Source organism: Mytilus galloprovincialis, unplaced genomic scaffold, assembly GCF_965363235.1.
Source record: "Mytilus galloprovincialis unplaced genomic scaffold, xbMytGall1.hap1.1 HAP1_SCAFFOLD_62, whole genome shotgun sequence".
In the NCBI taxonomy this organism is placed as follows: domain Eukaryota; kingdom Metazoa; phylum Mollusca; class Bivalvia; order Mytilida; family Mytilidae; genus Mytilus; species Mytilus galloprovincialis.
The window spans coordinates 38,633-63,263 of record NW_027468002.1 but is presented as its reverse complement, the minus strand read 5'-3'; the positions used below and the strand labels follow the sequence as shown (position 1 = coordinate 63,263).

Sequence of the window (24,631 nt, the reverse complement as noted above, 5' to 3'; positions counted from 1 at the left end):
TTTCTACCAAACAATTAATGTGAAGTTTTGCTTCAGAAAAAAATCTGTTTTATATAAATTTCTTCTCAAAAATGCTACTACCTAACCTTATATATCAAAAATTTTAACACTTCTGTGTCTACGACCATATCACGTTGAAAACACCGGTTCTCGTCCGATCACCGAAGTTAAGCAACGTCGAGCCCGGTTAGTACTTGGATGGGTGACCGCCTGGGAATACCGGGTGTTGTAGACATTTTTTTACTTATAATTTTGCATTCCTACCAAACATAATTGTTCTATGATTTTTTTTACTAATTTACTTGGATGTAATATTCAACATATCTAGCTATCAATGAATGAAGAAAACAGAAAATAAATCATTCATAAATTTATTTATTTTTCAATACCCATCTGCATGGTGAAATATTTTTACGTGAAATACATGCAAGTCAAGTTATATACACTTAAGAATTCCACTCCTTCCACATGCATGTGGCTACATATATTTTTTTTTTTAAATTAGGTCGTCTGTGATAATATGGTATCCGCCATTTGTCGTCATTTGAAATCGCCTCTTTCTTTTTGACCAGGGCTTATATGATTCACTATTTTTCTGAAAGGATTCTGATTAGCAAAAATTCATTATAGCAAAAACAAATAATAAACAATAAATACTAATTATAGCTTGTAAAGTTCCAGTAAAAAATTCGAATATTTGAAACGTCTTTCATCTCGGTCAAGGAAGTCCCGCTTTCGAAGTTTGCCATCTTTGTGTGCTTTCATATCGAAGGCAAAATCTAAATTTCTGGGAAGTCTCTTTATTTCTACGTATATCTGAAAGCAAAAACATATAAAGAAATGATTTTACTACAAATGTATATCATTTTTACGGCACAATCTAGTTTTTGTGAAATAATACAACACGTTTTCTGATGAAGAATCGCACGAGAGAAATTGACAAGTTGTACATTAATCGTAAATATTTCTTCACTCGTGGTATTTTGTTTAATTCTTATGATATATTCTGAAAGAAAAATTCCTGCTGAAGATTTTCGTGTATGATTTATATATCAAAAAGTACAATTTATTTGAAACAAATGATTAAAACTTGTCGAACAAGCACACAGATTTTCTTGTCGATCTGTTTGAATTAGATTGTCATGAAAGTTTAAGGGTGCTCTCGTCGAGGTCCGCGTTAGATAGATAATTACACTATGTCAGTGAGGTTTGGAAAACATTGTAATCTGTCGTTCATTCGCACACATCGTTCAACAACCAAAACCGCAAAATGTCAGACGCACCAGCACCAGTAGTAAAGACCCCAGCTAAGTCACCAAAGAAGAAAGCTGCAGCTAAACCAAAGAAAGTAGCTACTCATCCAAAATACAGCGAGATGGTCGGAAAGGCTATATCTGCTTTGAAAGAGCGTGGAGGCTCCAGCCGTCAAGCCATCCTTAAGTATATCTTAGCAAACTTCAGCGTTGGTAGCGATGCAAAAACAGTAAACACTCACTTGAAGTTAGCTCTGAAATCAGGAGTGAAGAGCAACAGCTTGAAACAGTCGAAGGGTACCGGCGCTTCTGGAAGCTTTAAGATTGGGGAAGTGGCTAAACCAGCTAAGAAACCAGCAAAGAAAGTAGTTAAACCTAAAGCCGCCAAGCCAAAGAAGGCAAAGACACCTACCAAAAAGACTGCCGCAAAGAAACCTGCAGCAAAGAAACCAGCAGGTGAAAAGAAAGCAGCTAAACCAAAAGCAAAGAAACCAGCTGCAAAGAAACCTGCTGCAAAACCTGCTGCCAAATCTGCAAAGAAAGCCACAAAATCTCCCAAGAAGACAAAGGCTGCAGCTAAACCAAAGAAGGCAAAGACACCAAAGAAGAAGTAAATAAAGGAAGCATCCTGAAGCTTTTAAAGCTTAAACAGCCCTTTTAAGGGCTACCAAAATTTTTCAAAAAGAGTCTGAAATTGTTGCATGGTATTAGTCACAAATAAAATATAGCTTGTCCCATATTCTAAATCTCTCTTTTCTTCTCTGCAATTTTTTTCTACTATAAAGTCCATGTGTACTTGCTTAGTTTTACTATCTTCCACTCTCTGGATCGTGCAGTAAGTGTTTAGTTTTGCTTCTATCTTAAACCTGAAAAAAAATTTTTTATACAAATTCTAGATCTGTTCAAAATTGCTACTTCCTAACTTTATATATCAAAAATTTTAACACTTCTGTGTCTACGACCATATCACGTTGAAAACACCGGTTCTCGTCCGATCACCGAAGTTAAGCAACGTCGAGCCCGGTTAGTACTTGGATGGGTGACCGCCTGGGAATACCGGGTGTTGTAGACATTTTTTGTACCTATAATTTTGCATTTCTACCAAACAATTAATGTGAAGTTTTGCTTCAGAAAAAAATCTGTTTTATATAAATTTCTTCTCAAAAATGCTACTACCTAACCTTATATATCAAAAATTTTAACACTTCTGTGTCTACGACCATATCACGTTGAAAACACCGGTTCTCGTCCGATCACCGAAGTTAAGCAACGTCGAGCCCGGTTAGTACTTGGATGGGTGACCGCCTGGGAATACCGGGTGTTGTAGACATTTTTTTACTTATAATTTTGCATTCCTACCAAACATAATTGTTCTATGATTTTTTTTACTAATTTACTTGGATGTAATATTCAACATATCTAGCTATCAATGAATGAAGAAAACAGAAAATAAATCATTCATAAATTTATTTATTTTTCAATACCCATCTGCATGGTGAAATATTTTTACGTGAAATACATGCAAGTCAAGTTATATACACTTAAGAATTCCACTCCTTCCACATGCATGTGGCTACATATATTTTTTTTTTTAAATTAGGTCGTCTGTGATAATATGGTATCCGCCATTTGTCGTCATTTGAAATCGCCTCTTTCTTTTTGACCAGGGCTTATATGATTCACTATTTTTCTGAAAGGATTCTGATTAGCAAAAATTCATTATAGCAAAAACAAATAATAAACAATAAATACTAATTATAGCTTGTAAAGTTCCAGTAAAAAATTCGAATATTTGAAACGTCTTTCATCTCGGTCAAGGAAGTCCCGCTTTCGAAGTTTGCCATCTTTGTGTGCTTTCATATCGAAGGCAAAATCTAAATTTCTGGGAAGTCTCTTTATTTCTACGTATATCTGAAAGCAAAAACATATAAAGAAATGATTTTACTACAAATGTATATCATTTTTACGGCACAATCTAGTTTTTGTGAAATAATACAACACGTTTTCTGATGAAGAATCGCACGAGAGAAATTGACAAGTTGTACATTAATCGTAAATATTTCTTCACTCGTGGTATTTTGTTTAATTCTTATGATATATTCTGAAAGAAAAATTCCTGCTGAAGATTTTCGTGTATGATTTATATATCAAAAAGTACAATTTATTTGAAACAAATGATTAAAACTTGTCGAACAAGCACACAGATTTTCTTGTCGATCTGTTTGAATTAGATTGTCATGAAAGTTTAAGGGTGCTCTCGTCGAGGTCCGCGTTAGATAGATAATTACACTATGTCAGTGAGGTTTGGAAAACATTGTAATCTGTCGTTCATTCGCACACATCGTTCAACAACCAAAACCGCAAAATGTCAGACGCACCAGCACCAGTAGTAAAGACCCCAGCTAAGTCACCAAAGAAGAAAGCTGCAGCTAAACCAAAGAAAGTAGCTACTCATCCAAAATACAGCGAGATGGTCGGAAAGGCTATATCTGCTTTGAAAGAGCGTGGAGGCTCCAGCCGTCAAGCCATCCTTAAGTATATCTTAGCAAACTTCAGCGTTGGTAGCGATGCAAAAACAGTAAACACTCACTTGAAGTTAGCTCTGAAATCAGGAGTGAAGAGCAACAGCTTGAAACAGTCGAAGGGTACCGGCGCTTCTGGAAGCTTTAAGATTGGGGAAGTGGCTAAACCAGCTAAGAAACCAGCAAAGAAAGTAGTTAAACCTAAAGCCGCCAAGCCAAAGAAGGCAAAGACACCTACCAAAAAGACTGCCGCAAAGAAACCTGCAGCAAAGAAACCAGCAGGTGAAAAGAAAGCAGCTAAACCAAAAGCAAAGAAACCAGCTGCAAAGAAACCTGCTGCAAAACCTGCTGCCAAATCTGCAAAGAAAGCCACAAAATCTCCCAAGAAGACAAAGGCTGCAGCTAAACCAAAGAAGGCAAAGACACCAAAGAAGAAGTAAATAAAGGAAGCATCCTGAAGCTTTTAAAGCTTAAACAGCCCTTTTAAGGGCTACCAAAATTTTTCAAAAAGAGTCTGAAATTCTTGCATGGTATTAGTCACAAATAAAATATAGCTTGTCCCATATTCTAAATCTCTCTTTTCTTCTCTGCAATTTTTTTCTACTATAAAGTCCATGTGTACTTGCTTAGTTTTACTATCTTCCACTCTCTGGATCGTGCAGTAAGTGTTTAGTTTTGCTTCTATCTTAAACCTGAAAAAAAATTTTTTATACAAATTCTAGATCTGTTCAAAATTGCTACTTCCTAACTTTATATATCAAAAATTTTAACACTTCTGTGTCTACGACCATATCACGTTGAAAACACCGGTTCTCGTCCGATCACCGAAGTTAAGCAACGTCGAGCCCGGTTAGTACTTGGATGGGTGACCGCCTGGGAATACCGGGTGTTGTAGACATTTTTTGTACCTATAATTTTGCATTTCTACCAAACAATTAATGTGAAGTTTTGCTTCAGAAAAAAATCTGTTTTATATAAATTTCTTCTCAAAAATGCTACTACCTAACCTTATATATCAAAAATTTTAACACTTCTGTGTCTACGACCATATCACGTTGAAAACACCGGTTCTCGTCCGATCACCGAAGTTAAGCAACGTCGAGCCCGGTTAGTACTTGGATGGGTGACCGCCTGGGAATACCGGGTGTTGTAGACATTTTTTTACTTATAATTTTGCATTCCTACCAAACATAATTGTTCTATGATTTTTTTTACTAATTTACTTGGATGTAATATTCAACATATCTAGCTATCAATGAATGAAGAAAACAGAAAATAAATCATTCATAAATTTATTTATTTTTCAATACCCATCTGCATGGTGAAATATTTTTACGTGAAATACATGCAAGTCAAGTTATATACACTTAAAAATTCCACTCCTTCCACATGCATGTGGCTACATATATTTTTTTTTTTAAATTAGGTCGTCTGTGATAATATGGTATCCGCCATTTGTCGTCATTTGAAATCGCCTCTTTCTTTTTGACCAGGGCTTATATGATTCACTATTTTTCTGAAAGGATTCTGATTAGCAAAAATTCATTATAGCAAAAACAAATAATAAACAATAAATACTAATTATAGCTTGTAAAGTTCCAGTAAAAAATTCGAATATTTGAAACGTCTTTCATCTCGGTCAAGGAAGTCCCGCTTTCGAAGTTTGCCATCTTTGTGTGCTTTCATATCGAAGGCAAAATCTAAATTTCTGGGAAGTCTCTTTATTTCTACGTATATCTGAAAGCAAAAACATATAAAGAAATGATTTTACTACAAATGTATATCATTTTTACGGCACAATCTAGTTTTTGTGAAATAATACAACACGTTTTCTGATGAAGAATCGCACGAGAGAAATTGACAAGTTGTACATTAATCGTAAATATTTCTTCACTCGTGGTATTTTGTTTAATTCTTATGATATATTCTGAAAGAAAAATTCCTGCTGAAGATTTTCGTGTATGATTTATATATCAAAAAGTACAATTTATTTGAAACAAATGATTAAAACTTGTCGAACAAGCACACAGATTTTCTTGTCGATCTGTTTGAATTAGATTGTCATGAAAGTTTAAGGGTGCTCTCGTCGAGGTCCGCGTTAGATAGATAATTACACTATGTCAGTGAGGTTTGGAAAACATTGTAATCTGTCGTTCATTCGCACACATCGTTCAACAACCAAAACCGCAAAATGTCAGACGCACCAGCACCAGTAGTAAAGACCCCAGCTAAGTCACCAAAGAAGAAAGCTGCAGCTAAACCAAAGAAAGTAGCTACTCATCCAAAATACAGCGAGATGGTCGGAAAGGCTATATCTGCTTTGAAAGAGCGTGGAGGCTCCAGCCGTCAAGCCATCCTTAAGTATATCTTAGCAAACTTCAGCGTTGGTAGCGATGCAAAAACAGTAAACACTCACTTGAAGTTAGCTCTGAAATCAGGAGTGAAGAGCAACAGCTTGAAACAGTCGAAGGGTACCGGCGCTTCTGGAAGCTTTAAGATTGGGGAAGTGGCTAAACCAGCTAAGAAACCAGCAAAGAAAGTAGTTAAACCTAAAGCCGCCAAGCCAAAGAAGGCAAAGACACCTACCAAAAAGACTGCCGCAAAGAAACCTGCAGCAAAGAAACCAGCAGGTGAAAAGAAAGCAGCTAAACCAAAAGCAAAGAAACCAGCTGCAAAGAAACCTGCTGCAAAACCTGCTGCCAAATCTGCAAAGAAAGCCACAAAATCTCCCAAGAAGACAAAGGCTGCAGCTAAACCAAAGAAGGCAAAGACACCAAAGAAGAAGTAAATAAAGGAAGCATCCTGAAGCTTTTAAAGCTTAAACAGCCCTTTTAAGGGCTACCAAAATTTTTCAAAAAGAGTCTGAAATTCTTGCATGGTATTAGTCACAAATAAAATATAGCTTGTCCCATATTCTAAATCTCTCTTTTCTTCTCTGCAATTTTTTTCTACTATAAAGTCCATGTGTACTTGCTTAGTTTTACTATCTTCCACTCTCTGGATCGTGCAGTAAGTGTTTAGTTTTGCTTCTATCTTAAACCTGAAAAAAAATTTTTTATACAAATTCTAGATCTGTTCAAAATTGCTACTTCCTAACTTTATATATCAAAAATTTTAACACTTCTGTGTCTACGACCATATCACGTTGAAAACACCGGTTCTCGTCCGATCACCGAAGTTAAGCAACGTCGAGCCCGGTTAGTACTTGGATGGGTGACCGCCTGGGAATACCGGGTGTTGTAGACATTTTTTGTACCTATAATTTTGCATTTCTACCAAACAATTAATGTGAAGTTTTGCTTCAGAAAAAAATCTGTTTTATATAAATTTCTTCTCAAAAATGCTACTACCTAACCTTATATATCAAAAATTTTAACACTTCTGTGTCTACGACCATATCACGTTGAAAACACCGGTTCTCGTCCGATCACCGAAGTTAAGCAACGTCGAGCCCGGTTAGTACTTGGATGGGTGACCGCCTGGGAATACCGGGTGTTGTAGACATTTTTTTACTTATAATTTTGCATTCCTACCAAACATAATTGTTCTATGATTTTTTTTACTAATTTACTTGGATGTAATATTCAACATATCTAGCTATCAATGAATGAAGAAAACAGAAAATAAATCATTCATAAATTTATTTATTTTTCAATACCCATCTGCATGGTGAAATATTTTTACGTGAAATACATGCAAGTCAAGTTATATACACTTAAGAATTCCACTCCTTCCACATGCATGTGGCTACATATATTTTTTTTTTTAAATTAGGTCGTCTGTGATAATATGGTATCCGCCATTTGTCGTCATTTGAAATCGCCTCTTTCTTTTTGACCAGGGCTTATATGATTCACTATTTTTCTGAAAGGATTCTGATTAGCAAAAATTCATTATAGCAAAAACAAATAATAAACAATAAATACTAATTATAGCTTGTAAAGTTCCAGTAAAAAATTCGAATATTTGAAACGTCTTTCATCTCGGTCAAGGAAGTCCCGCTTTCGAAGTTTGCCATCTTTGTGTGCTTTCATATCGAAGGCAAAATCTAAATTTCTGGGAAGTCTCTTTATTTCTACGTATATCTGAAAGCAAAAACATATAAAGAAATGATTTTACTACAAATGTATATCATTTTTACGGCACAATCTAGTTTTTGTGAAATAATACAACACGTTTTCTGATGAAGAATCGCACGAGAGAAATTGACAAGTTGTACATTAATCGTAAATATTTCTTCACTCGTGGTATTTTGTTTAATTCTTATGATATATTCTGAAAGAAAAATTCCTGCTGAAGATTTTCGTGTATGATTTATATATCAAAAAGTACAATTTATTTGAAACAAATGATTAAAACTTGTCGAACAAGCACACAGATTTTCTTGTCGATCTGTTTGAATTAGATTGTCATGAAAGTTTAAGGGTGCTCTCGTCGAGGTCCGCGTTAGATAGATAATTACACTATGTCAGTGAGGTTTGGAAAACATTGTAATCTGTCGTTCATTCGCACACATCGTTCAACAACCAAAACCGCAAAATGTCAGACGCACCAGCACCAGTAGTAAAGACCCCAGCTAAGTCACCAAAGAAGAAAGCTGCAGCTAAACCAAAGAAAGTAGCTACTCATCCAAAATACAGCGAGATGGTCGGAAAGGCTATATCTGCTTTGAAAGAGCGTGGAGGCTCCAGCCGTCAAGCCATCCTTAAGTATATCTTAGCAAACTTCAGCGTTGGTAGCGATGCAAAAACAGTAAACACTCACTTGAAGTTAGCTCTGAAATCAGGAGTGAAGAGCAACAGCTTGAAACAGTCGAAGGGTACCGGCGCTTCTGGAAGCTTTAAGATTGGGGAAGTGGCTAAACCAGCTAAGAAACCAGCAAAGAAAGTAGTTAAACCTAAAGCCGCCAAGCCAAAGAAGGCAAAGACACCTACCAAAAAGACTGCCGCAAAGAAACCTGCAGCAAAGAAACCAGCAGGTGAAAAGAAACCAGCTAAACCAAAAGCAAAGAAACCAGCTGCAAAGAAACCTGCTGCAAAACCTGCTGCCAAATCTGCAAAGAAAGCCACAAAATCTCCCAAGAAGACAAAGGCTGCAGCTAAACCAAAGAAGGCAAAGACACCAAAGAAGAAGTAAATAAAGGAAGCATCCTGAAGCTTTTAAAGCTTAAACAGCCCTTTTAAGGGCTACCAAAATTTTTCAAAAAGAGTCTGAAATTGTTGCATGGTATTAGTCACAAATAAAATATAGCTTGTCCCATATTCTAAATCTCTCTTTTCTTCTCTGCAATTTTTTTCTACTATAAAGTCCATGTGTACTTGCTTAGTTTTACTATCTTCCACTCTCTGGATCGTGCAGTAAGTGTTTAGTTTTGCTTCTATCTTAAACCTGAAAAAAATTTTTTTATACAAATTCTAGATCTGTTCAAAATTGCTACTTCCTAACTTTATATATCAAAAATTTTAACACTTCTGTGTCTACGACCATATCACGTTGAAAACACCGGTTCTCGTCCGATCACCGAAGTTAAGCAACGTCGAGCCCGGTTAGTACTTGGATGGGTGACCGCCTGGGAATACCGGGTGTTGTAGACATTTTTTGTACCTATAATTTTGCATTTCTACCAAACAATTAATGTGAAGTTTTGCTTCAGAAAAAAATCTGTTTTATATAAATTTCTTCTCAAAAATGCTACTACCTAACCTTATATATCAAAAATTTTAACACTTCTGTGTCTACGACCATATCACGTTGAAAACACCGGTTCTCGTCCGATCACCGAAGTTAAGCAACGTCGAGCCCGGTTAGTACTTGGATGGGTGACCGCCTGGGAATACCGGGTGTTGTAGACATTTTTTTACTTATAATTTTGCATTCCTACCAAACATAATTGTTCTATGATTTTTTTTACTAATTTACTTGGATGTAATATTCAACATATCTAGCTATCAATGAATGAAGAAAACAGAAAATAAATCATTCATAAATTTATTTATTTTTCAATACCCATCTGCATGGTGAAATATTTTTACGTGAAATACATGCAAGTCAAGTTATATACACTTAAGAATTCCACTCCTTCCACATGCATGTGGCTACATATATTTTTTTTTTTAAATTAGGTCGTCTGTGATAATATGGTATCCGCCATTTGTCGTCATTTGAAATCGCCTCTTTCTTTTTGACCAGGGCTTATATGATTCACTATTTTTCTGAAAGGATTCTGATTAGCAAAAATTCATTATAGCAAAAACAAATAATAAACAATAAATACTAATTATAGCTTGTAAAGTTCCAGTAAAAAATTCGAATATTTGAAACGTCTTTCATCTCGGTCAAGGAAGTCCCGCTTTCGAAGTTTGCCATCTTTGTGTGCTTTCATATCGAAGGCAAAATCTAAATTTCTGGGAAGTCTCTTTATTTCTACGTATATCTGAAAGCAAAAACATATAAAGAAATGATTTTACTACAAATGTATATCATTTTTACGGCACAATCTAGTTTTTGTGAAATAATACAACACGTTTTCTGATGAAGAATCGCACGAGAGAAATTGACAAGTTGTACATTAATCGTAAATATTTCTTCACTCGTGGTATTTTGTTTAATTCTTATGATATATTCTGAAAGAAAAATTCCTGCTGAAGATTTTCGTGTATGATTTATATATCAAAAAGTACAATTTATTTGAAACAAATGATTAAAACTTGTCGAACAAGCACACAGATTTTCTTGTCGATCTGTTTGAATTAGATTGTCATGAAAGTTTAAGGGTGCTCTCGTCGAGGTCCGCGTTAGATAGATAATTACACTATGTCAGTGAGGTTTGGAAAACATTGTAATCTGTCGTTCATTCGCACACATCGTTCAACAACCAAAACCGCAAAATGTCAGACGCACCAGCACCAGTAGTAAAGACCCCAGCTAAGTCACCAAAGAAGAAAGCTGCAGCTAAACCAAAGAAAGTAGCTACTCATCCAAAATACAGCGAGATGGTCGGAAAGGCTATATCTGCTTTGAAAGAGCGTGGAGGCTCCAGCCGTCAAGCCATCCTTAAGTATATCTTAGCAAACTTCAGCGTTGGTAGCGATGCAAAAACAGTAAACACTCACTTGAAGTTAGCTCTGAAATCAGGAGTGAAGAGCAACAGCTTGAAACAGTCGAAGGGTACCGGCGCTTCTGGAAGCTTTAAGATTGGGGAAGTGGCTAAACCAGCTAAGAAACCAGCAAAGAAAGTAGTTAAACCTAAAGCCGCCAAGCCAAAGAAGGCAAAGACACCTACCAAAAAGACTGCCGCAAAGAAACCTGCAGCAAAGAAACCAGCAGGTGAAAAGAAAGCAGCTAAACCAAAAGCAAAGAAACCAGCTGCAAAGAAACCTGCTGCAAAACCTGCTGCCAAATCTGCAAAGAAAGCCACAAAATCTCCCAAGAAGACAAAGGCTGCAGCTAAACCAAAGAAGGCAAAGACACCAAAGAAGAAGTAAATAAAGGAAGCATCCTGAAGCTTTTAAAGCTTAAACAGCCCTTTTAAGGGCTACCAAAATTTTTCAAAAAGAGTCTGAAATTGTTGCATGGTATTAGTCACAAATAAAATATAGCTTGTCCCATATTCTAAATCTCTCTTTTCTTCTCTGCAATTTTTTTCTACTATAAAGTCCATGTGTACTTGCTTAGTTTTACTATCTTCCACTCTCTGGATCGTGCAGTAAGTGTTTAGTTTTGCTTCTATCTTAAACCTGAAAAAAATTTTTTTATACAAATTCTAGATCTGTTCAAAATTGCTACTTCCTAACTTTATATATCAAAAATTTTAACACTTCTGTGTCTACGACCATATCACGTTGAAAACACCGGTTCTCGTCCGATCACCGAAGTTAAGCAACGTCGAGCCCGGTTAGTACTTGGATGGGTGACCGCCTGGGAATACCGGGTGTTGTAGACATTTTTTGTACCTATAATTTTGCATTTCTACCAAACAATTAATGTGAAGTTTTGCTTCAGAAAAAAATCTGTTTTATATAAATTTCTTCTCAAAAATGCTACTACCTAACCTTATATATCAAAAATTTTAACACTTCTGTGTCTACGACCATATCACGTTGAAAACACCGGTTCTCGTCCGATCACCGAAGTTAAGCAACGTCGAGCCCGGTTAGTACTTGGATGGGTGACCGCCTGGGAATACCGGGTGTTGTAGACATTTTTTTACTTATAATTTTGCATTCCTACCAAACATAATTGTTCTATGATTTTTTTTACTAATTTACTTGGATGTAATATTCAACATATCTAGCTATCAATGAATGAAGAAAACAGAAAATAAATCATTCATAAATTTATTTATTTTTCAATACCCATCTGCATGGTGAAATATTTTTACGTGAAATACATGCAAGTCAAGTTATATACACTTAAGAATTCCACTCCTTCCACATGCATGTGGCTACATATATATTTTTTTTTAAATTAGGTCGTCTGTGATAATATGGTATCCGCCATTTGTCGTCATTTGAAATCGCCTCTTTCTTTTTGACCAGGGCTTATATGATTCACTATTTTTCTGAAAGGATTCTGATTAGCAAAAATTCATTATAGCAAAAACAAATAATAAACAATAAATACTAATTATAGCTTGTAAAGTTCCAGTAAAAAATTCGAATATTTGAAACGTCTTTCATCTCGGTCAAGGAAGTCCCGCTTTCGAAGTTTGCCATCTTTGTGTGCTTTCATATCGAAGGCAAAATCTAAATTTCTGGGAAGTCTCTTTATTTCTACGTATATCTGAAAGCAAAAACATATAAAGAAATGATTTTACTACAAATGTATATCATTTTTACGGCACAATCTAGTTTTTGTGAAATAATACAACACGTTTTCTGATGAAGAATCGCACGAGAGAAATTGACAAGTTGTACATTAATCGTAAATATTTCTTCACTCGTGGTATTTTGTTTAATTCTTATGATATATTCTGAAAGAAAAATTCCTGCTGAAGATTTTCGTGTATGATTTATATATCAAAAAGTACAATTTATTTGAAACAAATGATTAAAACTTGTCGAACAAGCACACAGATTTTCTTGTCGATCTGTTTGAATTAGATTGTCATGAAAGTTTAAGGGTGCTCTCGTCGAGGTCCGCGTTAGATAGATAATTACACTATGTCAGTGAGGTTTGGAAAACATTGTAATCTGTCGTTCATTCGCACACATCGTTCAACAACCAAAACCGCAAAATGTCAGACGCACCAGCACCAGTAGTAAAGACCCCAGCTAAGTCACCAAAGAAGAAAGCTGCAGCTAAACCAAAGAAAGTAGCTACTCATCCAAAATACAGCGAGATGGTCGGAAAGGCTATATCTGCTTTGAAAGAGCGTGGAGGCTCCAGCCGTCAAGCCATCCTTAAGTATATCTTAGCAAACTTCAGCGTTGGTAGCGATGCAAAAACAGTAAACACTCACTTGAAGTTAGCTCTGAAATCAGGAGTGAAGAGCAACAGCTTGAAACAGTCGAAGGGTACCGGCGCTTCTGGAAGCTTTAAGATTGGGGAAGTGGCTAAACCAGCTAAGAAACCAGCAAAGAAAGTAGTTAAACCTAAAGCCGCCAAGCCAAAGAAGGCAAAGACACCTACCAAAAAGACTGCCGCAAAGAAACCTGCAGCAAAGAAACCAGCAGGTGAAAAGAAAGCAGCTAAACCAAAAGCAAAGAAACCAGCTGCAAAGAAACCTGCTGCAAAACCTGCTGCCAAATCTGCAAAGAAAGCCACAAAATCTCCCAAGAAGACAAAGGCTGCAGCTAAACCAAAGAAGGCAAAGACACCAAAGAAGAAGTAAATAAAGGAAGCATCCTGAAGCTTTTAAAGCTTAAACAGCCCTTTTAAGGGCTACCAAAATTTTTCAAAAAGAGTCTGAAATTGTTGCATGGTATTAGTCACAAATAAAATATAGCTTGTCCCATATTCTAAATCTCTCTTTTCTTCTCTGCAATTTTTTTCTACTATAAAGTCCATGTGTACTTGCTTAGTTTTACTATCTTCCACTCTCTGGATCGTGCAGTAAGTGTTTAGTTTTGCTTCTATCTTAAACCTGAAAAAAAATTTTTTATACAAATTCTAGATCTGTTCAAAATTGCTACTTCCTAACTTTATATATCAAAAATTTTAACACTTCTGTGTCTACGACCATATCACGTTGAAAACACCGGTTCTCGTCCGATCACCGAAGTTAAGCAACGTCGAGCCCGGTTAGTACTTGGATGGGTGACCGCCTGGGAATACCGGGTGTTGTAGACATTTTTTGTACCTATAATTTTGCATTTCTACCAAACAATTAATGTGAAGTTTTGCTTCAGAAAAAAATCTGTTTTATATAAATTTCTTCTCAAAAATGCTACTACCTAACCTTATATATCAAAAATTTTAACACTTCTGTGTCTACGACCATATCACGTTGAAAACACCGGTTCTCGTCCGATCACCGAAGTTAAGCAACGTCGAGCCCGGTTAGTACTTGGATGGGTGACCGCCTGGGAATACCGGGTGTTGTAGACATTTTTTTACTTATAATTTTGCATTCCTACCAAACATAATTGTTCTATGATTTTTTTTACTAATTTACTTGGATGTAATATTCAACATATCTAGCTATCAATGAATGAAGAAAACAGAAAATAAATCATTCATAAATTTATTTATTTTTCAATACCCATCTGCATGGTGAAATATTTTTACGTGAAATACATGCAAGTCAAGTTATATACACTTAAGAATTCCACTCCTTCCACATGCATGTGGCTACATATATTTTTTTTTTTAAATTAGGTCGTCTGTGATAATATGGTATCCGCCATTTGTCGTCATTTGAAATCGCCTCTTTCTTTTTGACCAGGGCTTATATGATTCACTATTTTTCTGAAAGGATTCTGATTAGCAAAAATTCATTATAGCAAAAACAAATAATAAACAATAAATACTAATTATAGCTTGTAAAGTTCCAGTAAAAAATTCGAATATTTGAAACGTCTTTCATCTCGGTCAAGGAAGTCCCGCTTTCGAAGTTTGCCATCTTTGTGTGCTTTCATATCGAAGGCAAAATCTAAATTTCTGGGAAGTCTCTTTATTTCTACGTATATCTGAAAGCAAAAACATATAAAGAAATGATTTTACTACAAATGTATATCATTTTTACGGCACAATCTAGTTTTTGTGAAATAATACAACACGTTTTCTGATGAAGAATCGCACGAGAGAAATTGACAAGTTGTACATTAATCGTAAATATTTCTTCACTCGTGGTATTTTGTTTAATTCTTATGATATATTCTGAAAGAAAAATTCCTGCTGAAGATTTTCGTGTATGATTTATATATCAAAAAGTACAATTTATTTGAAACAAATGATTAAAACTTGTCGAACAAGCACACAGATTTTCTTGTCGATCTGTTTGAATTAGATTGTCATGAAAGTTTAAGGGTGCTCTCGTCGAGGTCCGCGTTAGATAGATAATTACACTATGTCAGTGAGGTTTGGAAAACATTGTAATCTGTCGTTCATTCGCACACATCGTTCAACAACCAAAACCGCAAAATGTCAGACGCACCAGCACCAGTAGTAAAGACCCCAGCTAAGTCACCAAAGAAGAAAGCTGCAGCTAAACCAAAGAAAGTAGCTACTCATCCAAAATACAGCGAGATGGTCGGAAAGGCTATATCTGCTTTGAAAGAGCGTGGAGGCTCCAGCCGTCAAGCCATCCTTAAGTATATCTTAGCAAACTTCAGCGTTGGTAGCGATGCAAAAACAGTAAACACTCACTTGAAGTTAGCTCTGAAATCAGGAGTGAAGAGCAACAGCTTGAAACAGTCGAAGGGTACCGGCGCTTCTGGAAGCTTTAAGATTGGGGAAGTGGCTAAACCAGCTAAGAAACCAGCAAAGAAAGTAGTTAAACCTAAAGCCGCCAAGCCAAAGAAGGCAAAGACACCTACCAAAAAGACTGCCGCAAAGAAACCTGCAGCAAAGAAACCAGCAGGTGAAAAGAAAGCAGCTAAACCAAAAGCAAAGAAACCAGCTGCAAAGAAACCTGCTGCAAAACCTGCTGCCAAATCTGCAAAGAAAGCCACAAAATCTCCCAAGAAGACAAAGGCTGCAGCTAAACCAAAGAAGGCAAAGACACCAAAGAAGAAGTAAATAAAGGAAGCATCCTGAAGCTTTTAAAGCTTAAACAGCCCTTTTAAGGGCTACCAAAATTTTTCAAAAAGAGTCTGAAATTGTTGCATGGTATTAGTCACAAATAAAATATAGCTTGTCCCATATTCTAAATCTCTCTTTTCTTCTCTGCAATTTTTTTCTACTATAAAGTCCATGTGTACTTGCTTAGTTTTACTATCTTCCACTCTCTGGATCGTGCAGTAAGTGTTTAGTTTTGCTTCTATCTTAAACCTGAAAAAAATTTTTTTATACAAATTCTAGATCTGTTCAAAATTGCTACTTCCTAACTTTATATATCAAAAATTTTAACACTTCTGTGTCTACGACCATATCACGTTGAAAACACCGGTTCTCGTCCGATCACCGAAGTTAAGCAACGTCGAGCCCGGTTAGTACTTGGATGGGTGACCGCCTGGGAATACCGGGTGTTGTAGACATTTTTTGTACCTATAATTTTGCATTTCTACCAAACAATTAATGTGAAGTTTTGCTTCAGAAAAAAATCTGTTTTATATAAATTTCTTCTCAAAAATGCTACTACCTAACCTTATATATCAAAAATTTTAACACTTCTGTGTCTACGACCATATCACGTTGAAAACACCGGTTCTCGTCCGATCACCGAAGTTAAGCAACGTCGAGCCCGGTTAGTACTTGGATGGGTGACCGCCTGGGAATACCGGGTGTTGTAGACATTTTTTTACTTATAATTTTGCATTCCTACCAAACATAATTGTTCTATGATTTTTTTTACTAATTTACTTGGATGTAATATTCAACATATCTAGCTATCAATGAATGAAGAAAACAGAAAATAAATCATTCATAAATTTATTTATTTTTCAATACCCATCTGCATGGTGAAATATTTTTACGTGAAATACATGCAAGTCAAGTTATATACACTTAAGAATTCCACTCCTTCCACATGCATGTGGCTACATATATTTTTTTTTTTTAAATTAGGTCGTCTGTGATAATATGGTATCCGCCATTTGTCGTCATTTGAAATCGCCTCTTTCTTTTTGACCAGGGCTTATATGATTCACTATTTTTCTGAAAGGATTCTGATTAGCAAAAATTCATTATAGCAAAAACAAATAATAAACAATAAATACTAATTATAGCTTGTAAAGTTCCAGTAAAAAATTCGAATATTTGAAACGTCTTTCATCTCGGTCAAGGAAGTCCCGCTTTCGAAGTTTGCCATCTTTGTGTGCTTTCATATCGAAGGCAAAATCTAAATTTCTGGGAAGTCTCTTTATTTCTACGTATATCTGAAAGCAAAAACATATAAAGAAATGATTTTACTACAAATGTATATCATTTTTACGGCACAATCTAGTTTTTGTGAAATAATACAACACGTTTTCTGATGAAGAATCGCACGAGAGAAATTGACAAGTTGTACATTAATCGTAAATATTTCTTCACTCGTGGTATTTTGTTTAATTCTTATGATATATTCTGAAAGAAAAATTCCTGCTGAAGATTTTCGTGTATGATTTATATATCAAAAAGTACAATTTATTTGAAACAAATGATTAAAACTTGTCGAACAAGCACACAGATTTTCTTGTCGATCTGTTTGAATTAGATTGTCATGAAAGTTTAAGGGTGCTCTCGTCGAGGTCCGCGTTAGATAGATAATTACACTATGTCAGTGAGGTTTGGAAAACATTGTAATCTGTCGTTCATTCGCACACATCGTTCAACAACCAAAACCGCAAAATGTCAGACGCACCAGCACCAGTAGTAAAGACCCCAGCTAAGTCACCAAAGAAGAAAGCTGCAGCTAAACCAAAGAAAGTAGCTACTCATCCAAAATACAGCGAGATGGTCGGAAAGGCTATATCTGCTTTGAAAGAGCGTGGAGGCTCCAGCCGTCAAGCCATCCTTAAGTATATCTTAGCAAACTTCAGCGTTGGTAGCGATGCAAAAACAGTAAACACTCACTTGAAGTTAGCTCTGAAATCAGGAGTGAAGAGCAACAGCTTGAAACAGTCGAAGGGTACCGGCGCTTCTGGAAGCTTTAAGATTGGGGAAGTGGCTAAACCAGCTAAGAAACCAGCAAAGAAAGTAGTTAAACCTAAAGCCGCCAAGCCAAAGAAGGCAAAGACACCTACCAAAAAGACTGCCGCAAAGAAACCTGCAGCAAAGAAACCAGCAGGTGAAAAGAAAGCAGCTAAACCAAAAGCAAAGAAACCAGCTGCAAAGAAACCTGCTGCAAAACCTGCTGCCAAATCTGCAAAGAAAGCCACAAAATCTCCCAAGAAGACAAAGGCTGCAGCTAAACCAAAGAAGGCAAAGACACCAAAGAAGAAGTAAATAAAGGAAGCATCCTGAAGCTTTTAAAGCTTAAACAGCCCTTTTAAGGGCTACCAAAATTTTTCAAAAAGAGTCTGAAATTGTTGCATGGTATTAGTCACAAATAAAATATAGCTTGTCCCATATTCTAAATCTCTCTTTTCTTCTCTGCAATTTTTTTCTACTATAAAGTCCATGTGTACTTGCTTAGTTTTACTATCTTCCACTCTCTGGATCGTGCAGTAAGTGTTTAGTTTTGCTTCTATCTTAAACCTGAAAAAATTTTTTTTATACAAATTCTAGATCTGTTCAAAATTGCTACTTCCTAACTTTATATATCAAAAATTTTAACACTTCTGTGTCTACGACCATATCACGTTGAAAACACCGGTTCTCGTCCGATCACCGAAGTTAAGCAACGTCGAGCCCGGTTAGTACTTGGATGGGTGACCGCCTGGGAATACCGGGTGTTGTAGACATTTTTTGTACCTATAATTTTGCATTTCTACCAAACAATTAATGTGAAGTTTTGCTTCAGAAAAAAATCTGTTTTATATAAATTTCTTCTCAAAAATGCTACTACCTAACCTTATATATCAAAAATTTTAACACTTCTGTGTCTACGACCATATCACGTTGAAAACACCGGTTCTCGTCCGATCACCGAAGTTAAGCAACGTCGAGCCCGGTTAGTACTTGGATGGGTGACCGCCTGGGAATACCGGGTGTTGTAGACATTTTTTTACTTATAATTTTGCATTCCTACCAAACATAATTGTTCTATGATTTTTTTTACTAATTTACTTGGATGTAATATTCAACATATCTAGCTATCAATGAATGAAGAAAACAGAAAATAAATCATTCATAAATTTATTTATTTTTCAATACCCATCTGCATGGTGAAATATTTTTACGTGAAATACATGCAAGTCAAGTTATATACACTTAAGAATTCCACTCCTTCCACATGCATGTGGCTACATATATTTTTTTTTTTAAATTAGGTCGTCTGTGATAATATGGTATCCGCCATTTGTCGTCATTTGAAATCGCCTCTTTCTTTTTGACCAGGGCTTATATGATTCACTATTTTTCTGAAAGGATTCTGATTAGCAAAAATTCATTATAGCAAAAACAAATAATAAACAATAAATACTAATTATAGCTTGTAAAGTTCCAGTAAAAAATTCGAATATTTGAAACGTCTTTCATCTCGGTCAAGGAAGTCCCGCTTTCGAAGTTTGCCATCTTTGTGTGCTTTCATATCGAAGGCAAAATCTAAATTTCTGGGAAGTCTCTTTATTTCTACGTATATCTGAAAGCAAAAACATATAAAGAAATGATTTTACTACAAATGTATATCATTTTTACGGCACAATCTAGTTTTTGTGAAATAATACAACACGTTTTCTGATGAAGAATCGCACGAGAGAAATTGACAAGTTGTACATTAATCGTAAATATTTCTTCACTCGTGGTATTTTGTTTAATTCTTATGATATATTCTGAAAGAAAAATTCCTGCTGAAGATTTTCGTGTATGATTTATATATCAAAAAGTACAATTTATTTGAAACAAATGATTAAAACTTGTCGAACAAGCACACAGATTTTCTTGTCGATCTGTTTGAATTAGATTGTCATGAAAGTTTAAGGGTGCTCTCGTCGAGGTCCGCGTTAGATAGATAATTACACTATGTCAGTGAGGTTTGGAAAACATTGTAATCTGTCGTTCATTCGCACACATCGTTCAACAACCAAAACCGCAAAATGTCAGACGCACCAGCACCAGTAGTAAAGACCCCAGCTAAGTCACCAAAGAAGAAAGCTGCAGCTAAACCAAAGAAAGTAGCTACTCATCCAAAATACAGCGAGATGGTCGGAAAGGCTATATCTGCTTTGAAAGAGCGTGGAGGCTCCAGCCGTCAAGCCATCCTTAAGTATATCTTAGCAAACTTCAGCGTTGGTAGCGATGCAAAAACAGTAAACACTCACTTGAAGTTAGCTCTGAAATCAGGAGTGAAGAGCAACAGCTTGAAACAGTCGAAGGGTACCGGCGCTTCTGGAAGCTTTAAGATTGGGGAAGTGGCTAAACCAGCTAAGAAACCAGCAAAGAAAGTAGTTAAACCTAAAGCCGCCAAGCCAAAGAAGGCAAAGACACCTACCAAAAAGACTGCCGCAAAGAAACCTGCAGCAAAGAAACCAGCAGGTGAAAAGAAAGCAGCTAAACCAAAAGCAAAGAAACCAGCTGCAAAGAAACCTGCTGCAAAACCTGCTGCCAAATCTGCAAAGAAAGCCACAAAATCTCCCAAGAAGACAAAGGCTGCAGCTAAACCAAAGAAGGCAAAGACACCAAAGAAGAAGTAAATAAAGGAAGCATCCTGAAGCTTTTAAAGCTTAAACAGCCCTTTTAAGGGCTACCAAAATTTTTCAAAAAGAGTCTGAAATTGTTGCATGGTATTAGTCACAAATAAAATATAGCTTGTCCCATATTCTAAATCTCTCTTTTCTTCTCTGCAATTTTTTTCTACTATAAAGTCCATGTGTACTTGCTTAGTTTTACTATCTTCCACTCTCTGGATCGTGCAGTAAGTGTTTAGTTTTGCTTCTATCTTAAACCTGAAAAAAAATTTTTTATACAAATTCTAGATCTGTTCAAAATTGCTACTTCCTAACTTTATATATCAAAAATTTTAACACTTCTGTGTCTACGACCATATCACGTTGAAAACACCGGTTCTCGTCCGATCACCGAAGTTAAGCAACGTCGAGCCCGGTTAGTACTTGGATGGGTGACCGCCTGGGAATACCGGGTGTTGTAGACATTTTTTGTACCTATAATTTTGCATTTCTACCAAACAATTAATGTGAAGTTTTGCTTCAGAAAAAAATCTGTTTTATATAAATTTCTTCTCAAAAATGCTACTACCTAACCTTATATATCAAAAATTTTAACACTTCTGTGTCTACGACCATATCACGTTGAAAACACCGGTTCTCGTCCGATCACCGAAGTTAAGCAACGTCGAGCCCGGTTAGTACTTGGATGGGTGACCGCCTGGGAATACCGGGTGTTGTAGACATTTTTTTACTTATAATTTTGCATTCCTACCAAACATAATTGTTCTATGATTTTTTTTACTAATTTACTTGGATGTAATATTCAACATATCTAGCTATCAATGAATGAAGAAAACAGAAAATAAATCATTCATAAATTTATTTATTTTTCAATACCCATCTGCATGGTGAAATATTTTTACGTGAAATACATGCAAGTCAAGTTATATACACTTAAGAATTCCACTCCTTCCACATGCATGTGGCTACATATATTTTTTTTTTTAAATTAGGTCGTCTGTGATAATATGGTATCCGCCATTTGTCGTCATTTGAAATCGCCTCTTTCTTTTTGACCAGGGCTTATATGATTCACTATTTTTCTGAAAGGATTCTGATTAGCAAAAATTCATTATAGCAAAAACAAATAATAAACAATAAATACTAATTATAGCTTGTAAAGTTCCAGTAAAAAATTCGAATATTTGAAACGTCTTTCATCTCGGTCAAGGAAGTCCCGCTTTCGAAGTTTGCCATCTTTGTGTGCTTTCATATCGAAGGCAAAATCTAAATTTCTGGGAAGTCTCTTTATTTCTACGTATATCTGAAAGCAAAAACATATAAAGAAATGATTTTACTACAAATGTATATCATTTTTACGGCACAATCTAGTTTTTGTGAAATAATACAACACGTTTTCTGATGAAGAATCGCACGAGAGAAATTGACAAGTTGTACATTAATCGTAAATATTTCTTCACTCGTGGTATTTTGTTTAATTCTTATGATATATTCTGAAAGAAAAATTCCTGCTGAAGATTTTCGTGTATGATTTATATATCAAAAAGTACAATTTATTTGAAACAAATGATTAAAACTTGTCGAACAAGCACACAGATTTTCTTGTCGATCTGTTTGAATTAGATTGTCATGAAAGTTTAAGGGTGCTCTCGTCGAGGTCCGCGTTAGATAGATAATTACACTATGTCAGTGAGGTTTGGAAAACATTGTAATCTGTCGTTCATTCGCACACATCGTTCAACAACCAAAACCGCAAAATGTCAGACGCACCAGCACCAGTAGTAAAGACCCCAGCTAAGTCACCAAAGAAGAAAGCTGCAGCTAAACCAAAGAAAGTAGCTACTCATCCAAAATACAGCGAGATGGTCGGAAAGGCTATATCTGCTTTGAAAGAGCGTGGAGGCTCCAGCCGTCAAGCCATCCTTAAGTATATCTTAGCAAACTTCAGCGTTGGTAGCGATGCAAAAACAGTAAACACTCACTTGAAGTTAGCTCTGAAATCAGGAGTGAAGAGCAACAGCTTGAAACAGTCGAAGGGTACCGGCGCTTCTGGAAGCTTTAAGATTGGGGAAGTGGCTAAACCAGCTAAGAAACCAGCAAAGAAAGTAGTTAAACCTAAAGCCGCCAAGCCAAAGAAGGCAAAGACACCTACCAAAAAGACTGCCGCAAAGAAACCTGCAGCAAAGAAACCAGCAGGTGAAAAGAAAGCAGCTAAACCAAAAGCAAAGAAACCAGCTGCAAAGAAACCTGCTGCAAAACCTGCTGCCAAATCTGCAAAGAAAGCCACAAAATCTCCCAAGAAGACAAAGGCTGCAGCTAAACCAAAGAAGGCAAAGACACCAAAGAAGAAGTAAATAAAGGAAGCATCCTGAAGCTTTTAAAGCTTAAACAGCCCTTTTAAGGGCTACCAAAATTTTTCAAAAAGAGTCTGAAATTGTTGCATGGTATTAGTCACAAATAAAATATAGCTTGTCCCATATTCTAAATCTCTCTTTTCTTCTCTGCAATTTTTTTCTACTATAAAGTCCATGTGTACTTGCTTAGTTTTACTATCTTCCACTCTCTGGATCGTGCAGTAAGTGTTTAGTTTTGCTTCTATCTTAAACCTGAAAAAAATTTTTTTATACAAATTCTAGATCTGTTCAAAATTGCTACTTCCTAACTTTATATATCAAAAATTTTAACACTTCTGTGTCTACGACCATATCACGTTGAAAACACCGGTTCTCGTCCGATCACCGAAGTTAAGCAACGTCGAGCCCGGTTAGTACTTGGATGGGTGACCGCCTGGGAATACCGGGTGTTGTAGACATTTTTTGTACCTATAATTTTGCATTTCTACCAAACAATTAATGTGAAGTTTTGCTTCAGAAAAAAATCTGTTTTATATAAATTTCTTCTCAAAAATGCTACTACCTAACCTTATATATCAAAAATTTTAACACTTCTGTGTCTACGACCATATCACGTTGAAAACACCGGTTCTCGTCCGATCACCGAAGTTAAGCAACGTCGAGCCCGGTTAGTACTTGGATGGGTGACCGCCTGGGAATACCGGGTGTTGTAGACATTTTTTTACTTATAATTTTGCATTCCTACCAAACATAATTGTTCTATGATTTTTTTTACTAATTTACTTGGATGTAATATTCAACATATCTAGCTATCAATGAATGAAGAAAACAGAAAATAAATCATTCATAAATTTATTTATTTTTCAATACCCATCTGCATGGTGAAATATTTTTACGTGAAATACATGCAAGTCAAGTTATATACACTTAAGAATTCCACTCCTTCCACATGCATGTGGCTACATATATTTTTTTTTTTAAATTAGGTCGTCTGTGATAATATGGTATCCGCCATTTGTCGTCATTTGAAATCGCCTCTTTCTTTTTGACCAGGGCTTATATGATTCACTATTTTTCTGAAAGGATTCTGATTAGCAAAAATTCATTATAGCAAAAACAAATAATAAACAATAAATACTAATTATAGCTTGTAAAGTTCCAGTAAAAAATTCGAATATTTGAAACGTCTTTCATCTCGGTCAAGGAAGTCCCGCTTTCGAAGTTTGCCATCTTTGTGTGCTTTCATATCGAAGGCAAAATCTAAATTTCTGGGAAGTCTCTTTATTTCTACGTATATCTGAAAGCAAAAACATATAAAGAAATGATTTTACTACAAATGTATATCATTTTTACGGCACAATCTAGTTTTTGTGAAATAATACAACACGTTTTCTGATGAAGAATCGCACGAGAGAAATTGACAAGTTGTACATTAATCGTAAATATTTCTTCACTCGTGGTATTTTGTTTAATTCTTATGATATATTCTGAAAGAAAAATTCCTGCTGAAGATTTTCGTGTATGATTTATATATCAAAAAGTACAATTTATTTGAAACAAATGATTAAAACTTGTCGAACAAGCACACAGATTTTCTTGTCGATCTGTTTGAATTAGATTGTCATGAAAGT

The 24,631-nt window shown here is 35.7% G+C and overlaps 21 non-coding genes across 21 annotated transcripts; all 21 read left to right on the top strand.

Annotated features, from left to right (window-relative positions):
- Positions 1-116: 116 nt before the first annotated feature.
- LOC143060008 (5S ribosomal RNA) lies at positions 117-235 on the top strand. The gene has a single exon (XR_012973750.1). It is a non-coding gene; the product is annotated as a 5S ribosomal RNA (ribosomal RNA).
- A 1,971-nt stretch (positions 236-2,206) lies between these two features.
- Positions 2,207-2,325, top strand: LOC143060102 (5S ribosomal RNA). The gene has a single exon (XR_012973840.1). It is a non-coding gene; the product is annotated as a 5S ribosomal RNA (ribosomal RNA).
- A 139-nt stretch (positions 2,326-2,464) lies between these two features.
- Positions 2,465-2,583, top strand: LOC143060101 (5S ribosomal RNA). The gene has a single exon (XR_012973839.1). It is a non-coding gene; the product is annotated as a 5S ribosomal RNA (ribosomal RNA).
- A 1,971-nt stretch (positions 2,584-4,554) lies between these two features.
- On the top strand, positions 4,555-4,673 carry LOC143060100 (5S ribosomal RNA). The gene has a single exon (XR_012973838.1). It is a non-coding gene; the product is annotated as a 5S ribosomal RNA (ribosomal RNA).
- A 139-nt stretch (positions 4,674-4,812) lies between these two features.
- On the top strand, positions 4,813-4,931 carry LOC143060099 (5S ribosomal RNA). The gene has a single exon (XR_012973837.1). It is a non-coding gene; the product is annotated as a 5S ribosomal RNA (ribosomal RNA).
- A 1,971-nt stretch (positions 4,932-6,902) lies between these two features.
- On the top strand, positions 6,903-7,021 carry LOC143060098 (5S ribosomal RNA). Its single transcript, XR_012973836.1, has one exon. It is a non-coding gene; the product is annotated as a 5S ribosomal RNA (ribosomal RNA).
- Positions 7,022-7,160: 139 nt separating this feature from the next.
- On the top strand, positions 7,161-7,279 carry LOC143060096 (5S ribosomal RNA). The gene has a single exon (XR_012973834.1). It is a non-coding gene; the product is annotated as a 5S ribosomal RNA (ribosomal RNA).
- A 1,971-nt stretch (positions 7,280-9,250) lies between these two features.
- LOC143060095 (5S ribosomal RNA) lies at positions 9,251-9,369 on the top strand. The gene has a single exon (XR_012973833.1). It is a non-coding gene; the product is annotated as a 5S ribosomal RNA (ribosomal RNA).
- Positions 9,370-9,508: 139 nt separating this feature from the next.
- On the top strand, positions 9,509-9,627 carry LOC143060094 (5S ribosomal RNA). Its single transcript, XR_012973832.1, has one exon. It is a non-coding gene; the product is annotated as a 5S ribosomal RNA (ribosomal RNA).
- A 1,971-nt stretch (positions 9,628-11,598) lies between these two features.
- Positions 11,599-11,717, top strand: LOC143060093 (5S ribosomal RNA). The gene has a single exon (XR_012973831.1). It is a non-coding gene; the product is annotated as a 5S ribosomal RNA (ribosomal RNA).
- Positions 11,718-11,856: 139 nt separating this feature from the next.
- On the top strand, positions 11,857-11,975 carry LOC143060092 (5S ribosomal RNA). The gene has a single exon (XR_012973830.1). It is a non-coding gene; the product is annotated as a 5S ribosomal RNA (ribosomal RNA).
- Positions 11,976-13,946: 1,971 nt separating this feature from the next.
- LOC143060091 (5S ribosomal RNA) lies at positions 13,947-14,065 on the top strand. The gene has a single exon (XR_012973829.1). It is a non-coding gene; the product is annotated as a 5S ribosomal RNA (ribosomal RNA).
- Positions 14,066-14,204: 139 nt separating this feature from the next.
- LOC143060090 (5S ribosomal RNA) lies at positions 14,205-14,323 on the top strand. Its single transcript, XR_012973828.1, has one exon. It is a non-coding gene; the product is annotated as a 5S ribosomal RNA (ribosomal RNA).
- Positions 14,324-16,294: 1,971 nt separating this feature from the next.
- On the top strand, positions 16,295-16,413 carry LOC143060089 (5S ribosomal RNA). The gene has a single exon (XR_012973827.1). It is a non-coding gene; the product is annotated as a 5S ribosomal RNA (ribosomal RNA).
- A 139-nt stretch (positions 16,414-16,552) lies between these two features.
- Positions 16,553-16,671, top strand: LOC143060088 (5S ribosomal RNA). Its single transcript, XR_012973826.1, has one exon. It is a non-coding gene; the product is annotated as a 5S ribosomal RNA (ribosomal RNA).
- Positions 16,672-18,643: 1,972 nt separating this feature from the next.
- Positions 18,644-18,762, top strand: LOC143060087 (5S ribosomal RNA). Its single transcript, XR_012973825.1, has one exon. It is a non-coding gene; the product is annotated as a 5S ribosomal RNA (ribosomal RNA).
- Positions 18,763-18,901: 139 nt separating this feature from the next.
- LOC143060085 (5S ribosomal RNA) lies at positions 18,902-19,020 on the top strand. The gene has a single exon (XR_012973823.1). It is a non-coding gene; the product is annotated as a 5S ribosomal RNA (ribosomal RNA).
- A 1,971-nt stretch (positions 19,021-20,991) lies between these two features.
- On the top strand, positions 20,992-21,110 carry LOC143060084 (5S ribosomal RNA). The gene has a single exon (XR_012973822.1). It is a non-coding gene; the product is annotated as a 5S ribosomal RNA (ribosomal RNA).
- Positions 21,111-21,249: 139 nt separating this feature from the next.
- LOC143060083 (5S ribosomal RNA) lies at positions 21,250-21,368 on the top strand. Its single transcript, XR_012973821.1, has one exon. It is a non-coding gene; the product is annotated as a 5S ribosomal RNA (ribosomal RNA).
- Positions 21,369-23,339: 1,971 nt separating this feature from the next.
- Positions 23,340-23,458, top strand: LOC143060082 (5S ribosomal RNA). Its single transcript, XR_012973820.1, has one exon. It is a non-coding gene; the product is annotated as a 5S ribosomal RNA (ribosomal RNA).
- Positions 23,459-23,597: 139 nt separating this feature from the next.
- LOC143060081 (5S ribosomal RNA) lies at positions 23,598-23,716 on the top strand. The gene has a single exon (XR_012973819.1). It is a non-coding gene; the product is annotated as a 5S ribosomal RNA (ribosomal RNA).
- The last annotated feature ends 915 nt before the right edge of the window (positions 23,717-24,631 follow it).